At 44.6% G+C, this 15,987-nt stretch overlaps 1 pseudogene across 1 annotated transcript; it reads right to left on the reverse strand.

The window, feature by feature from the left end:
* Positions 1–929: 929 nt before the first annotated feature.
* On the reverse strand, positions 930–11,937 carry LOC311139913 (5-hydroxytryptamine receptor 3E-like; annotated as a pseudogene). Its single transcript has 5 exons — positions 11,877–11,937; positions 8,151–8,401; positions 6,560–6,604; positions 6,367–6,473; positions 930–1,119 (listed from the first exon to the last, which is right to left on the reverse strand). The product of its transcript is annotated as a 5-hydroxytryptamine receptor 3E-like (transcript).
* Positions 11,938–15,987: the final 4,050 nt, after the last annotated feature.

Genomic DNA, 15,987 nt, shown 5'->3' on the forward strand with positions numbered 1-15,987 from the left:
ACCAATATTTCTTGAAATATGGTTGTTAAAAGCGAATAAAGAATTTATGACCAGAAATCTAATTGGTCGATCTCACATCGAGAACCAAAGGAGAAATGTAAAATGACGACTGTATAAACAATGAGGATGGTGAGATAGATACAGAAACAGATCAAGTCCACTTTGTTGGCAAAGCGATGGTGTCTAGCTTTTCTCTGGTCTTGTGCAGCCATTTTGTTGAGAAACTTTACCACCTTCTGGAGGGGTGAATTCTTCTCTTCCTCTGAGGCTTTCAGTTTGATGACAGTAATATCAGGCCTGGATTCTAGACAAAGTAAATCAGAGAAAAAAAAGGACAACATAATTAAAATAACATAATTTAATAAAGAGGTAAAAATGATGGACATTTTTGTAAAAACCATTCAGGACATAGATCAAACATCAAATGGAGTAGCTGGCCAGACCAGCGTACACACGAGACAAATGATGGTAACAAGAAAATATGATGGGAAAGATGTCAACTGCAAGCTTTAACTGCAGCTAAAGGGTATAAATGAAAAGGTTGTGCATCAATAAAATACAACTTGACTAGTTTATGGTGATTTAGATTTTTTTTTATGGGGTACCCAGTAAAACTGGTTGCAATAACGTCATTATGACATCATGGTCAGGTTATAAATGGTTGTATAAGGACGTTTTGTTAACGTCTTCTTTGGCAACCAGAAAAATATATCTTGCTCTCTCTGTAACATACCGGGCTAGAAATAGTGATCCTCTGCTCACAAAGGATCACTAGGATCACTGTTGCTGTTCAGGATCACTGCTCGCAAACACACGTGACCGTCCTCCTTGACAACGTACCAACCAATTGAGCTATAGAAATTTGATAGCTCCCTTGGCGACATTTCAAGCTAGCTGTGAAAAAAGCCTATGGCACGTTCTTAACTCTGTCACATAATGCTGTTCCACGCAGAATACTCACTGATGATGGGGCTACACTGGCCTCCTCCAGGCAGAAGGTCCTTGAGGATGATGAGGAACATGATGAAGCTGAGAACCAGTGTAACCTTGAATGAGATACGCTCGCCCCCTCCCAGCGGCAGGGCAAAGCTCACCACATCAGCCACAATGATCAGTATACTGGGCAGGACCAGGGACAGAAACGGGGTTTCGGACCGCATTTTCAGTGACACCTGTGAAGACAGATTGGTAGGCCAGACTGAAAGAATTCGTTTTTTTTCTCGAGTTCTTGCATCTAAACGTAGCATTTGTTTAAAATTGAAAGGGAAGAGCGTTACACTCCAAAATCAGACTTTGTCAGAACTCAAAAGAAGCCTAATGTCAATGAGTCCACATGCTTCACCATCGGTTGTGCAGATCCAACTATTCCATAACCCCAAATGAATGGGAAAAGATACATACTGCAAATCTGGAAATTACATAGTGCTCATCTTTTCCATTAATTTGGGATCTACACAATAGATAGCCTGGGATGTGTATTTATGGATCTACGAAATAGATAGCCTGGGATGTGTATTTATCTCAACGGAACACTACTTATGAAAGGTATGAAAACATCAGATACATTTTTATTTAAGTGCATTGTATTTTTTTGTTGTTGTAAATGTTGTTTAAGCTCTGCCCTTACAAATAGGAAGAGTAAAGTATCTTTACATGTCCCACAAAACAAAACTAATGAAATCACCTGGAGCACTCACTAACCCATAGATAGTTGTGATCATCTGCCTCCTTTAGCAGTGAGTTCCACGTTCTCGGTAAGCCAATCCCTGCGGTTTGCGCTAGTCTTGCTCACAGCCCCAAAGTTCAGGAACATACCACATCCTAGAAAGGCAGATATTTTATACTAGTTCACTCACTCAAAGATCATACCATAGCTTAATACAACAAATCATTTGTTTTAAGGGTGTAAAGATATAATTTTTTTGTTCGGTTCATTTTCTTGATATTTGACTCTCTTGTTTTAGTTTTATCTTGGTTCTCAGGAGAGGATGTAAAAAACGATCACATCAATAAATAAAAAAACGTTTAAAAAAATTGAAATGATAAAAAAATAAAGATGTGAACATTTTGATCCCTACTCCAGTGGTGGTCTCCTACTGTAACAAATATTTAAAATATTTCAGAGCCACTTTGGTGAAACAACGTCACTGGTAGATCCATAAGAAGCTGTTTGATTCATTCTGGCAGGCATATCCAAACAAAACGTCTTTGTTTGGTAGCGTGTGGTCTCCGAGAGAAGTGCCACATTATTTGCAAAATACAATGTAAAAGAAAAAAGTGTCCAAATCACCTTTAAGTAACAAACTAAATGTGGAGTTGATTTGCAGGATTGCCCCAGTCACTCCCATTGACTTTGTTTTGGTTAGCAGTGGCTAAAGTTAGCTGAAGTTTGTAGTTAAACTGAACCACATATTACACTTTCTCCTAGCCCATATACTACTTTCAGGGTGAGGAACCATCTAACATCAAGTTGTAAAATTCTGAACTTCCCCTTCAATGCTAGGCTAAAGCTTACAGGAGTAATCAAATAATAAGAATATGGGAGATTTCTAGAGTGTTCTTGCTTTCAGCATACATACTAATAAAACACTGACTCCTCTCATCCTGTCTCATACTGCACAGAACACAGTTTTTGTCTTTCATTTTATAACAGCCCAGGTCTCACGTCTATCGTCATGCAATACTGCTAAAACCATTTAACCCCGCATTTGTCTCTTTCACGCTACTGCCTTGAACTATATAACACATTAAAGCTTGCATTTGTTATGTTGTTTATATAATTCTTATTCGTGCTTAACTTATGAATTTACCTTATTTAATTTGGGAGATAAATTAGGCCTAAAGATTGTCTATCTTTATTATAATTTACAAAGGATGGTATAATGGTAGTTTTTTCCCTCCTGAAAACCGAGCCAAAAATCAAGGACTGAACCAAATAAAAATGTTTGTGAACCATTACACCCCTAATATTCACTGTGTCCAGCCCACTAACCAGCACCAAAAGACACCCAAAGGCCAATTGGGTCTGCAGCATGCTACACCGGCCCAAACACGCCTCTGTTAACACAAACCTGGAGGGGACGGAGTGTCAGGTACAATGATTTACAGTGCCTACGGAAAGTATTCAGACCCCTTGACCTTTTCCACATTTTGTAACGTTACAGCCTTATTCTCAAATGGATTTAAAAATAATAATAATCCTCAGCAATCTACACACAATACCCAATAATGACAAAGTGAAAACAGGTTTTTGCACATTGATTAAAAAATACCTCATTTACATAAGCATTCAGACCCTTTGCTATGAGACTCGAAATTGAGCTCAGGTGCATCCTGTTTCCATTGATCATCCTTGAGATGTTTCTACAACTTGATTGGAGTCCACCTGTGGTAAATTCAATTGATTGGACATGATTTGGGAAGGCACACACCTGTCTATTTAAGGTCCCACAGTAGACAGTGCATGTCAGAGCAAAAACCAAGCCATGAGGTCGAAGGAATTGTCCGTAGAGCTCCGAGACAGGATTGTGTCGAGGCACAGATCTGGGGAAGGGTACCAAAAGATGTCTGCAGCATTGAAGGTCCCCAAGAACACAGTGGCCTCCATCATTCTTAAATGGAAGTTGTTTGGAACCCCCAAGACTCTTCCTAGAGCTGGCCGCCCGGCCAAACTGAGCAATCGGGGGAGAAGGGCCTTGATCAGGGAGGTGACCAAGAACCCGATGGTCACTCTGACAGAGCTCCAGAGTTCCACTGTGGAGATGGGAGAACCTTCCAAAAGGACAACCATCTCTGCAGCACTCCAACAATCAGGCCTTTATGGTAGAGTGGCCAGACGGATGCTGCTGTGGGGATTATTTTCAGCAGCAGGGACTGGGAGACTAGTCGGGATCGAGGGAAAGATGAATGGAGCAATGTACAGGAGTGGCTTCGGGACAAGTCAATGAATGTCCTTTAGTTTTCCAGCCAGAGCCCAGACTTGAACCCGTTCGAACATCTCTGGAGAGACCTGAAAATAGCTGTGCAGCGACGCTCCCCATCCAACCTGACAGAGCTTGAGAGGATCTGCAGAGAAGAATGGGAGGAACTCCCCAAATACAGGTGTGCCAAGCTTGTAGCGTCATACCCAAGAAGACTCGAGGCTGTAATTGCTGCCAAAGGTGCTTCAACAAAGTACTGAGTAAAGGGTCTGAATACTTATGTAAATATGACATTTCATTTTTTTTGGTAAGAAATTTGCAAAAAAATCTAAAAACCTGCTTTTGCTTTGTTATTAATGAATATTGTGTGTAGATTGATGAAGAAAAAACCCAATGTAATCTATTTTAGAATAAGGCTGTAACGTAACAAAATGTAGAAAAAGTCAAGGGGTCTGAATACTTTCCGAATGCACTGTATACACTACATGACAGATGGGGGCCGCTGTGCCTCCATCTTGGCCCTCCCCCACCATTGTAAAAACATTTTCACCACATTTATTCTATTACAAACACCATATAAACTCATTGAATAACAGCTTCATACATGGATAAACAGATAGTCCTCCAAATAAATCTAAAATAAGTTTGTTCTGAAGTGTCTGTCCTATATCTGAGAGATATAAGAAAGATCAGGAAACTATTATTATTTGTAAAAATTATTTTTTAACCCCTTATTTTAGACACTAAACTATCTCATATATTATTCCTTTCATTTTTTCAACTGGTACCCGGCTACCTTCAGACTAGTCTTGTGAGGCTTGTGGACTTCCGTGTTCGTGAGAGACTCACCTTTCCATAAAGGGATCATATTAGTGATGCAAAAAAAAACAGATATCTCTAGCTTAAATATCAGATTTGATTGTTTTTTTATTATTATGCTAATTAGATTTCCGGGGGGTACAGACATTGACTCTAGGGGGTTTTAAAGTATAATGTTTTGAGATTACTAATGTTACTGTCGCCACTACAACAAAACAATACTTAAATACATGTAATTTTATCCTTGAAACATTTAATTGAAATACTGTAGAATTACATTCATTATGGAGGACTGTTCCTACTGGGGAGTGCCAATATGGCTGACCAGTTGCTTCAAAGCCTCTCAATGGCCAATACATAGCATCAGCAATCCAGGGTTTATATACAGTGCCTTCAGAAAGTATTCATACCCCTTGACTTGTGTTACACATCTTGGTTGTGTTGCCATCTGGATTTGGGGATTTTCTCCCATTCTTCCTTGCAGATTTTCTCAAGCTCTGTTAAATTAGATGGGGAGCGGGGATGAACAGTACTTTTCAAGTCTTTTCAATGGGATTCAAGTCTGGGCTTTGGCTGGGCCACTCAATGACTTTCACACTCTTGTTCTGAAGCCCTTCCAGCATTGCTTTGGCTGTATGCTTGGGGTCATTGTCCTGCTGGAACGTAAATCTTTGCCCCAGTCTAAGGTCGTTTGCACTCTGAAGCAGGTTCTCATCAAGGATTTGCCTGTATTTGGCTCCATTCATTGTTCCCTCTATCCCTACCAGTCTCCCAATCCATGCTGCTGAAATTCATCCCCATAGCATGATGCTGCCACAACGGTAGGGATGGTGTTAGACGACTGATGAGCTGTGCCTAGTTTTCTCCAGACATAGTGGTTTGCATTCAGGCCAAAGAGTTCAATTTTTGTCTCATCAGACCACAGAAGTCTTTAATGTGCCCTTTTGCAAGCTCCAGGTGTGCTGTCATGTGTCTTTTTCTCAGGAGTGGCTTCCGTCTGGCCCCTCTCCCATAAAGCCCAGATTGGTAAAGTACTGTAGAGACTGTTGTCCTTCTGGCAGGTTCTCCCATCTCAGCCAAGGAACTCTGTAGTTCTGTCAGAGTGGTCATTGAGTTCTTGGTCACCTCCCTGACCAAGGTCCTTCTTGCTCAGTGCTCAGTTTGATTGGACGGCCAGCTCTAGGCATAGTCTGGGTAGTTCCATATTTTGTAAATTTCCCAATGATGTAGACCAGTGTGCTCTTGGAAACTTTCAACACTCTATAAATTATTTTATACCCTTCTCCAGATATACTGTATGCCTCATCACAATTCTATCTCGGAGATCTACGGACAGTTCCTAGGACTTAATGGTGTAATTTCTGCTCTGACATGCACTGTCAACTGTAGGACCTTACAATCCTTGTTGCCGTTGTTTGCACTCTAGATATGAGAGTTTGAGGATAGACAACTGAGGATTGATCTACTGAAACTGTCACACCTAACAATTTAGCCACTCAAAAAATAAATACTGTATCTCTAATTGATTTCTGTAGATGTTTCACTCGCTATTTAGAAGATAATGTTATAAAAGGAATCAAGAATAAATGAAACATAGGTTAATGTATTCTGTTGTAAGTGGACTCACCCATTAGTCACATGGAGTTCAGGAGTCCAGATTTTGCTGACAGGCAGGACCACCATATCATGATGATAGACTGATGTGTCCCATGATAAGTCAGGGTCTTCCCAAGACTGTAGTTTAGAATCATAATCATGAGTAGTATTACAAAATGTCACATTTACTTGAATGTCTCATTGGATTTTTTATGTGTACATACCAACATAACTTGCAGCTGACTCTCGAAGCGGAGGTATTTTGTGTCCTATTAGGAAGATAATAAGTAAGGGATGAATGGGCCCCGTGTAGCTCAGTTGGTAGAGCATGGCGCTTGCAACGGCAGCGTTGTGGGTTCGTTTCTCACGGGGGGCCAGTATGAAGAAAAAAAAGAAAAAAAACGTATGCACTAACTGTATGTCGCTCTGGATAAGAGCGTCTGCTAAATGACTAAAATGTAAATGAATGCCAACGTTCTGTACATTACCTTGGGAAGAAACGGTGGAGCATGTGTTGTTATATTGTTGTAAGTATGTTGAAGAGAGGGAAATATGGAATTGTAGGGTCATTGAGGTTGTATGGGGTTGGGGTTGGGGGGGATTATGGGGATGGGGGGGTCTATTAGAAGTTAGTAGGGCTCTTTTTTTATTTTCTCAGAAGTACTGAGTTAGGTAGGAGGATTTAGACATGTTGTAACCCGTGATTGACCACACACTCCAGCACAGTAGGTGGCGGCATGCACCTTTAACGTTGGTTTGCGGACCGCCATTATATCATAGAAGAAGAAGATTACCTTGGAAATAATTGACGACGCAGCGGGACGAGGCGGAGCCAAGTCACTTTGCAGAGTCTATTTTTCCAAGGTAATGTACAGAACTGAGGCGTTTATCCCGCTTCTACCACAGTTGCCAAAGAAAACAATACTAAAGCACCCACTTACCGGTAGAAATTAAAAAAAATTGTTGATATTTTCATTTTTATAAGATCATTCATACTTTCTCTTCTTTTCGTTGCAAGAGACCCAGTCTTTCGTTTGATTGGTTCGATATTTATGGACGCGACCCAGTTCGTTCTATTTGTTGTGCTCGCTGGCAACCTTTTTGTCCCTTTCTTGCTAGTTAGCCAACTAGCTATGGCTAACACAGTCACGACCTCTGCTGCCAGAATAACAGGAAAGTAGATGCATTTGCATTTGTTAAAGCTTTTTTCTATTGACATTAATTTGGATACATCCATAACAATGAGCTGATCAAGCATGATTTTGCCTGGCATAGCTAGAAAAATTTGCCTTTCCGTTAGGATGCTCGACACTGTTCATTACGAGGAGATCGCATTGCATATCAAACACTAGGCTAGAAGCTAGCTAAATAGTTTGTTGCTAGCAAATCTGCCAATATGGGAACCTAATTCAAAAATACCAGTTGCTGAAAACAGCTGGTCAAACTTAAAACATGTGGGATGATTTGACAGCATAGCGCCACCGTCATGACTGCAAAAATTCATGTTCATCACTCACCACATTAGGTCATCAGATGCTCACAAAAAAATAAGTCTCTGAAAAACAAATCAGTGCTAGCTAGCTAAGTTTTTCCTTGTTGTACCTGCGTTTACAATGTATCCAATTTAGGTTTGTGTGGTTGTTGGTTTAGCTTTCTGTAACAACTGTCCCGTTAGCTGGTTTTAATGGCCATTTTAGAATGCCCTTTTAGCCAATTGGAAATGAGTATTCAACAATGATACAACTGTCAATAGGTTATCTCTGAAACTCATCACATTGTACAAAACTCAATTAAAAGGAACAGAAAGGGACTTACAACAGACAGAGTTTCATACACTATTGACGGCACACTGATATTTGAGATGCATGATGGAGACTGTGGCTAACTCAGAGCTTCTTTTGCAATCAGCATGCTGGCCAGACATCGACGTGTCATACAGGATGGTGTGGTTGCACTGGATGAAGTGGCTGTGTTGGATGAAGTGGCTGTGTTGGATGGTTGGTTTGCACTGGCTGTGTTGGATGGTTGGTTTGCACTGGCTGTGTTGGATGGTTGGTTTGCACTGGCTGTGTTGGATGGTTGGTTTGCACTGGCTGTGTTGGATGGTTGGTTTGCACTGGCTGTGTTGGATGGTTGGTTTGCACTGGCTGTGTTGGATGGTTGGTTTGCACTGGCTGTGTTGGATGGTTGGTTTGCACTGGCTGTGTTGGATGGTTGGTCTGCACTGGCTGTGTTGGATGGTTGGTTTTCACTGGCTGTGTTAGATGGTTGGTTTGCACTGGCTGTGTTGGATGGTTGGTTTGCACTGGCTGTGTTGGATGGTTGGTTTGCACTGGCTGTGTTGGATGGTTGGTCTGCACTGGCTGTGTTGGATGGTTGGTTTGCACTGGCTGTGTTGGATGGTTGGTTTTCACTGGCTGTGTTGGATGGTTGGTTTGCACTGGCTGTGTTGGATGGTTGGTTTCCACTGGCGGTGTTGGATGGTTGGTTTGCACTGGCTGTGTTGATTGTTTGGGCTGCATTGGATGTAGTAGTGGCTGTATTGGATGCATTGGCTGGAGTAATTTCACTAGCTGAAATGGCTGCATTGGATAGAGGGTCTGCTGCAGATACTGTGGAACCAGAGACAGGTATTTAAATTCAGAATAATACATTGGATTTATATAGCGATTTTCTAGGAACCAATGATGCCTTCCAATATTTCAACAACCACCGTACAATAAATAACAAACTGAATCTAAATGAAATGGCATAAGGTTGTTGCATGGCTTCATAGTAGCAGAAATACTTTAAGAAATGAGGAAATAGGAATCTCATTGGTCACTGAATGGAGGAACGTATTAACGCTCCGCTCATTAGACAATCGCATTCACGTTGTCATGCTGTTGTCACGCTCTGGCTCCGGGACTGTGTATTTTGAGCCAGGGTGTGTTCATTTGGTTGTGTTGTATTTGGTTGTGTTTCATTGTTTGGTCGTGTGACTCCCAATCAGTGGTAACGAGTGTCAGCTGTCGGCTCGTTATCTCTGATTGGGAGCCATATTTAAACTGTCAGTGTTCACCTTAGTGTTGTGGGTTTTTGTTCCTTGTCAGTCATTGTAACGGAGGACTTCACGTTTCGTCATTGTTTGTTGTTTTTGTAGTGAGTACGTTAATTTAATAAAGTCATGTTCGCTCAACGCGCTGCGTATTGGTCTGCACCTTTTGAAGACGATCGTGACAGAAAAACCCACCAAGATGGGACCAAGCAGCGTGTCCAGGAGCCATCGCCAGGGAGATCCCTCACAGATCTCCTTCGCCTCCTGGACTGGGTCAAGCCGAGTGAGGAAGAGAAGGGCTTGACATTATGGCAGAAGGGCGAGAGGCTGGCGAGGGACATGGAGACCTGGTCCACGGGTAGGAGAGACGCCCCGAAAATTTTTAGGGGGGGGCTCACGACGTCGGACCAGCAGGAGGCCGCGATAGAGCGGCCCAGTGGGTTGCCGGAGAAGGCCGCCGGGTTACGGGGGCCACTGGTCGAAGAGGGGATGGAGGAAGTAGAGGCACGGCGAGAGGTACTGGCGTGTGTTGCCAGTCCGGTCCGGCCCGTTCCAGATCCCAGTGTAGGACCAGTGGTGTGTGTCCCCAGTACAGTCCGGCCCATCCAAGCTTCCCGCACCAAGCCAGTGGTGTGCGTCGTCAGTCCGGCACGGCCCGTGCCTGCTCTCCGCATCAAGCCTGTGGTGCGTCTCGTCAGCCCGGCTCTGCCCGTTCCTGCTCTCCGCACCAGGTCTGTGGTGCACGTCGCCAGCCCAGTCCGGCCCATTCCTGCTACTCGCAACAAGCCAAGGGTGCGAGTCGTCAGCCGGATTCAGCCCATTCCTGCTACTCGCACCAAGCCAAGGGTGCGAGTCGTCAGCCGGATTCAGCCCATTCCTGCTACTCGCACCAAGCCAAGGGTGCGAGTCGTCAGCCGGATTCAGCCCATTCCTGCTACTCGCACCAAGCCAAGGGTGCGAGTCGTCAGCCGGATTCAGCCCATTCCTGCTACTCGCACCAAGCCAAGGGTGCGAGTCGTCAGCCGGATTCAGCCCATTCCTGCTACTCGCACCAAGCCAGGGATGCGAGTCTTCAGCCTGGTGAGGCCTGTTCCGGCTCCACGCACCATGCAAAGGGTGCGTATCGTCTGCCAGGTCCGGTCCATTCCTGCCTCACGCGCCAAGCCAGGGGTGCGCGTCGGCAGTCCTGATCCAGCTAACTGGGTCAGATCGGACTGGGGACACTACGGGGGGATTGTAGTAGGGTGGTGGTCAAGCCCGGAGCCGGAGCCGCCTCCGAGGAGCAATACCCACCCAGCCCTTCCCTATTTGGGGTGTAGGCGCGGTCGGAGTCCGCGCCTTTAGGGGGGGGTACTGTCACGCTCTGGCTCCGGGACTGTGTATTTTGAGCCAGGGTGTGTTCATTTGGTTGTGTTGTATTTGGTTGTGTTTCATTGTTTGGTCGTGTGACTCCCAATCAGTGGTAACGAGTGTCAGCTGTCGGCTCGTTATCTCTGATTGGGAGCCATATTTAAACTGTCAGTGTTCACCTTAGTGTTGTGGGTTTTTGTTCCTTGTCAGTCATTGTAACGGAGGACTTCACGTTTCGTCATTGTTTGTTGTTTTTGTAGTGAGTACGTTAATTTAATAAAGTCATGTTCGCTCAACGCGCTGCGTATTGGTCTGCACCTTTTGAAGACGATCGTGACAGCTGTGTCATGCGGTTGCTAAGCTAATCGTCACGAAATCCCTTGTAGAAAGTCAAGTTATGAGTCTAGAAACTGCTTATATTCTTAAAAAGTACGTAACGTCACGAAACAAAAACTAAAACAAGTTAAATATCTCAGAAAATATTTATAATGTTGTGCTTCTTTTTCACATAATTCATGCTAATGTTGGGTTTTTGAGCTAATGCCCAATTGACTCCCATTCACTCCTTGAAGGAGTCCACTCCTTGTCCCAGATTTACCCAGAATGCCCATTGACAACGCATGGGCAATGTACACAATGGCCGTTAATACGAAACAAATGGAGTTTCCCGTCTCCCCATTTAGAGTATTTTTGAAGGCTTCATAGCAGTGACTCAATATCTGTGAAAAGTGATCTAAACCTGATACTCTATCACTAGTCTTTATCGCTCCTGATTTAAAGCACAAGTGGGCACTGGAAAACAACCTACTACGTGGCCAGCTTTTAGTGCAAAATGTTATACAGCTTCAATACACTTAAATGTATTTGAATGTTTTATTTCTAATTGTTTTCATGGTTTTCATGACTTTAATAATATAGTCTGTTTGAAAGGCAATGGCCTGCATTTTTCATACGCAGCCCAAGAAGTGTGCCAAAATGGGACGAGGCAGTTTTTCAAAGAACATGTTTTGAATATTGCAGCTTGTGATAACCGTGTGTAACGCTTGTTTCACAATGTTTACTTCATATCTGCTAATAGGAATGATAAAGATGATATTCTTCTAGTGCAATTTTTGCCTGTTTTAAGAGGAGTAAAATGGAGCCCAATGTCTTACCTGTTAACAAGAGTAGGGAGAAGAGACAACATTTCAGCTTGCTGTGGTCCATAGGTCTCATCCCTGCACGTCTTCCTGTCACAAAGCATATAGAGTCAGTTGGACATTGGTATACAGTCTTAGGAGAAATTAAGATGAGTTTCCTCTAATGAAACGGTTAGAAGAAGGACAGAAAACTTACCTTTAGCTGCTTAGTGATCACCAATTGCCTTCTCCTGTCCTCTCTTTCCAGTAACACACCTGGGATGACACTTATAAAGGCTGCTCTGGAACATTTTGTCACAGCAGTTTTCCACGAGAACATACACACCCCTACAAACTGTCTACATGTGAACATAATCCTTGATATTGTACAGGATGTGCTTGGCTATAATCCCAAAATAATTAGTTTTTAAATTAGCCTTCCAGGATTCATTTCACCATCATGTGAAAACAACAACCACAACAGACTGGTAATTACTACTTGTCACTGGTCAGAAGGGGATATACCTCCACCTGTCATTAAACCCTATAGTTGCCTATATGTTTCACTGGACCTCAATTGGACCGAAGGCTATTATCATATCGTTGAGCATACAGACTTCATACAGACAATAATACAAAAGGGATTGAGTTGGTTTATTTGAAAAAAGACAAAGCATTGTGGTTTCAGTGGTACTGCTTCCTCTCTGGGTAATGGAGAAAGGTTGCTATCTCCTCACTAGTGGTTCATAAAGCAGCTTGTTTTGACAGCTGGTTGTGGACTAATTGTCCAGACATCTGAACCTACCCACAGTTTAAATTAGAGAGTAACTCTGACTGATGTAAAACTGTTTATGTATAGCATCAGAAGGGTTAGCATGGCGGTCCTTCCTCTGATGAAAACATCAGGAACAACTGAATAATTTACAGACTTTTCTGTTGAGAGTAACTGGATGTACTGGGGAGGTCCACATGTACACTGCACATCTACCATGACGACAGTAGATGGGTCATGGCAGAAATGGTATGCTGATGTTATGTGTTTCAGCAGAAATGTTCCGTTACTGTGTGTTTGAGATCCATAGAGATGCGTATATACCATGCCATCTCTAGTCTCTAAACATGGCAGAAAAACTAATGGGGGCAGTTCCCCAGGCACACATGAAGTTTATTCCTGGACTAAAGCTTTTTCAATGGAGGTTCTCTGCTTAATTTGTGTCAGGGAAACTGGCCCATTATGTATTTATCTCTTCACACCGCAGGAGGACTTTATAATAAGCACGATCCTTAAAATACTATTTGTCGAGAAATACATACAGCTATCTTACAAACGCTCCATGTAAGTTAAAACGTTAATGGGTGTAATCGAGCACACTGCCATGCAATGTCCATAGACAAACATTGGCAGTAGAATGGCCTTACTGAAGAGCTCAGTGACTTTCAACGTGGCACAGTCATAGGATGCCACCTTTCCAACAAGTCAGTTCGTCAAATTTCTGCCCTGCCAAAGCTGCCCCGGTCAACTGTAAGTGCTGTTATTGTGAAGTGGAAACGTCTAGGAGCAACAACGACTCAGCCGTGAAGTGGTAGGCCACACAAGCTCACAGAACGGGACCGTCTGTCCTCAGTTGCAACACTCACTACTGAGTTTCAAACTGCCTCTGGAAGCAACGTCAGCACAAGAACTGTTCGTCGGGAGCTTCATGAATGGGTTTCCATGGTCGAGCAGCCGCACACAAGCCTAAGATCACCATGCTCAATGCCAAGCGTTGGCTGGAGTGGTGTAAAGCTCGCCGCCATTGGACTCAGAAGTAGTGGAAACGCGTTCTCTGGAGTGATGAATCACGCTTCACCATCTGGCAGTCCAACGGAAAAATCTGGGTTTAGCAGATTACATTTACATTTACGTCATTTAGCAGACGCTCTTATCCAGAGCGACTTACAAATAGGTGCATTCACCTTATAGCCAGTGGGATAACCACTTTACAATTTATTTTTTTATTTTTTGGGGGGGGGGGTTGGAGTAAAGGGGGGAGGGGGTAGAATGATTACTTTATCCTATCCCAGGTATTCCTTAAAGAGGTGGGGTTTCAAATGTCTCCGGAAGGTGGTGAGTGACTCCGCTGTCCTGGCGTCGTGAGGGAGCTTGTTCCACCATTGGGGTGCCAGAGCAGCGAACAGTTTTGACTGGGCTGAGCGGGAACTATGCTTCCGCAGAGGTAGGGGAGCCAGCAGGCCAGAGGTGGATGAACGCAGTGCCCTCGTTTGGGTGTAGGGACTGATCAGAGCCTGAAGGTACGGAGGTGCCGTTCCCCTCACAGCTCCGTAGGCAAGCACCATGGTCTTGTAGCAAATGCGAGCTTCAACTGGAAGCCAGTGGAGTGTGCGGAGGAGCGGGGTGACGTGAGAGAACTTGGGAAGGTTGAACACCAGACGGGCTGCGGCATTCTGGATGAGTTGTAGGGGTTTAATGGCACAGGCAGGGAGCCCAGCCAACAGCGAGTTGCAGTAATCCTGACGGGAGATGACAAGTGCCTGGATTAGGACCTGTGCCGCTTCCTGTGTAAGGCAGGGTCGTACTCTCCGAATGTTGTAGAGCATGAACCTACAGGATCGGGTCACCGCCTTGATGTTAGCGGAGAACGACAGGGTGTTGTCCAGGGTCACGCCAAGGCTCTTCGCACTCTGGGAGGAGGACACAACGGAGTTGTCAACCGTGATGGCGAGATCATGGAACGGGCAGTCCTTCCCAGGGAGGAAGAGCAGCTCCGTCTTGCCGAGGTTCAGCTTGAGGTGGTGATCCGTCATCCATACTGATATGTCTACCAGACATGCAGAGATGCGATTCGCCACCTGGTTATCAGAAGGGGGAAAGGAGAAGATTAGTTGTGTGTCGTCAGCGTAGCAATGATAGGAGAGGCCATGTGAGGATATGACAGAGCCAAGTGACTTGGTGTATAGCGAGAATAGGAGAGGGCCTAGAACTGAGCCCTGGGGGACACCAGTGGTGAGAGCACGTGGAGCGGAGACAGCTTCACGCCACGCCACTTGGTAGGAGCGACCGGTCAGGTAGGACGCAATCCAAGAGTGAGCCGCGCCGGAGATGCCCAGCTCGGAGAGGGTGGAGAGGAGGATCTGATGGTTCACAGTATCAAAGGCAGCAGACAGGTCTAGAAGGACAAGAGCAGAGAGTTAGCTTTAGCAGTGCGGAGAGCCTCTGTGACACAGAGAAGAGCAGTCTCAGTTGAATGACCAGTCTTGAAACCTGACTGGTTTGGATCAAGAAGGTAATTCTGAGAGAGATAGCAAGAGAGTTGGCTAAAGACGGCACGCTCAATAGTTTTGGAGAGAAAAGAAAGAAGGGATACTGGTCTGTAGTTGTTGACATCGGAGGGATCGAGTGTTGGTTTTTTGAGAAGGGGTGCAACTCTCGCTCTCTTGAAGACGGAAGGGACATAGCCAGCGGTCAAGGATGAGTTGATCAGCGAGGTGAGGTAAGGGAGAAGGTCACCGGAGATGGTCTGGAGAAGAGAGGAGGGGATAGGGTCAAGCGGGCAGGTTGTTGGGCGGCCTGCCGTCACAAGTCGCAAGATTCTATCTGGAGAGAGAGGGGAGAAAGAAGTCAAAGCATAGGGTAGGGCAGTGTGAGCAGGACCAGCAGTGTCATTTGACTTAACAAACGAGGATCGGATGTCGTCAACCTTCTTTTCAAAATGGTTGACGAAGTCATCCACAGAGAGGGAGGAGGGGGGGGGGAGGATTCAGCAGGGAGGAGAATGTGTCAAAGAGCTTCCTAGGGTTAGAGGCAGATGCTTGGAATTTAGAGTGGTAGAATGTGGCCTTAGCAGCAGAAACAGATGAAGAAAATGTAGAGAGGAGGGAGTGAAAAGATGCCAGGTCCGCAGGGAGTCTAGTTTTCTTCCATTTCCGCTCAGCTGCCCGGAGCTCTGTTCTGTGAGCTCGCAATGAGTCATCAAGCCACGGAGCTGGAGTGGAGGACCGAGCCGGCCGGGAGGATAGGGGACATAGAGAGTCAAAGGATGCAGAAAGGGAGGAGAGGAGGGTTGAGGAGGCAGAATCAGGAGATTGGAGGGAGAAGGATTGAGCAGAGGGAAGAGATGATAGGATGGAAGAGGAGAGAGTAGCGGGA

Source organism: Coregonus lavaretus, assembly GCF_964263955.1.
Source record: "Coregonus lavaretus genome assembly, chromosome: 2".
In the NCBI taxonomy this organism is placed as follows: domain Eukaryota; kingdom Metazoa; phylum Chordata; class Actinopteri; order Salmoniformes; family Salmonidae; genus Coregonus; species Coregonus lavaretus.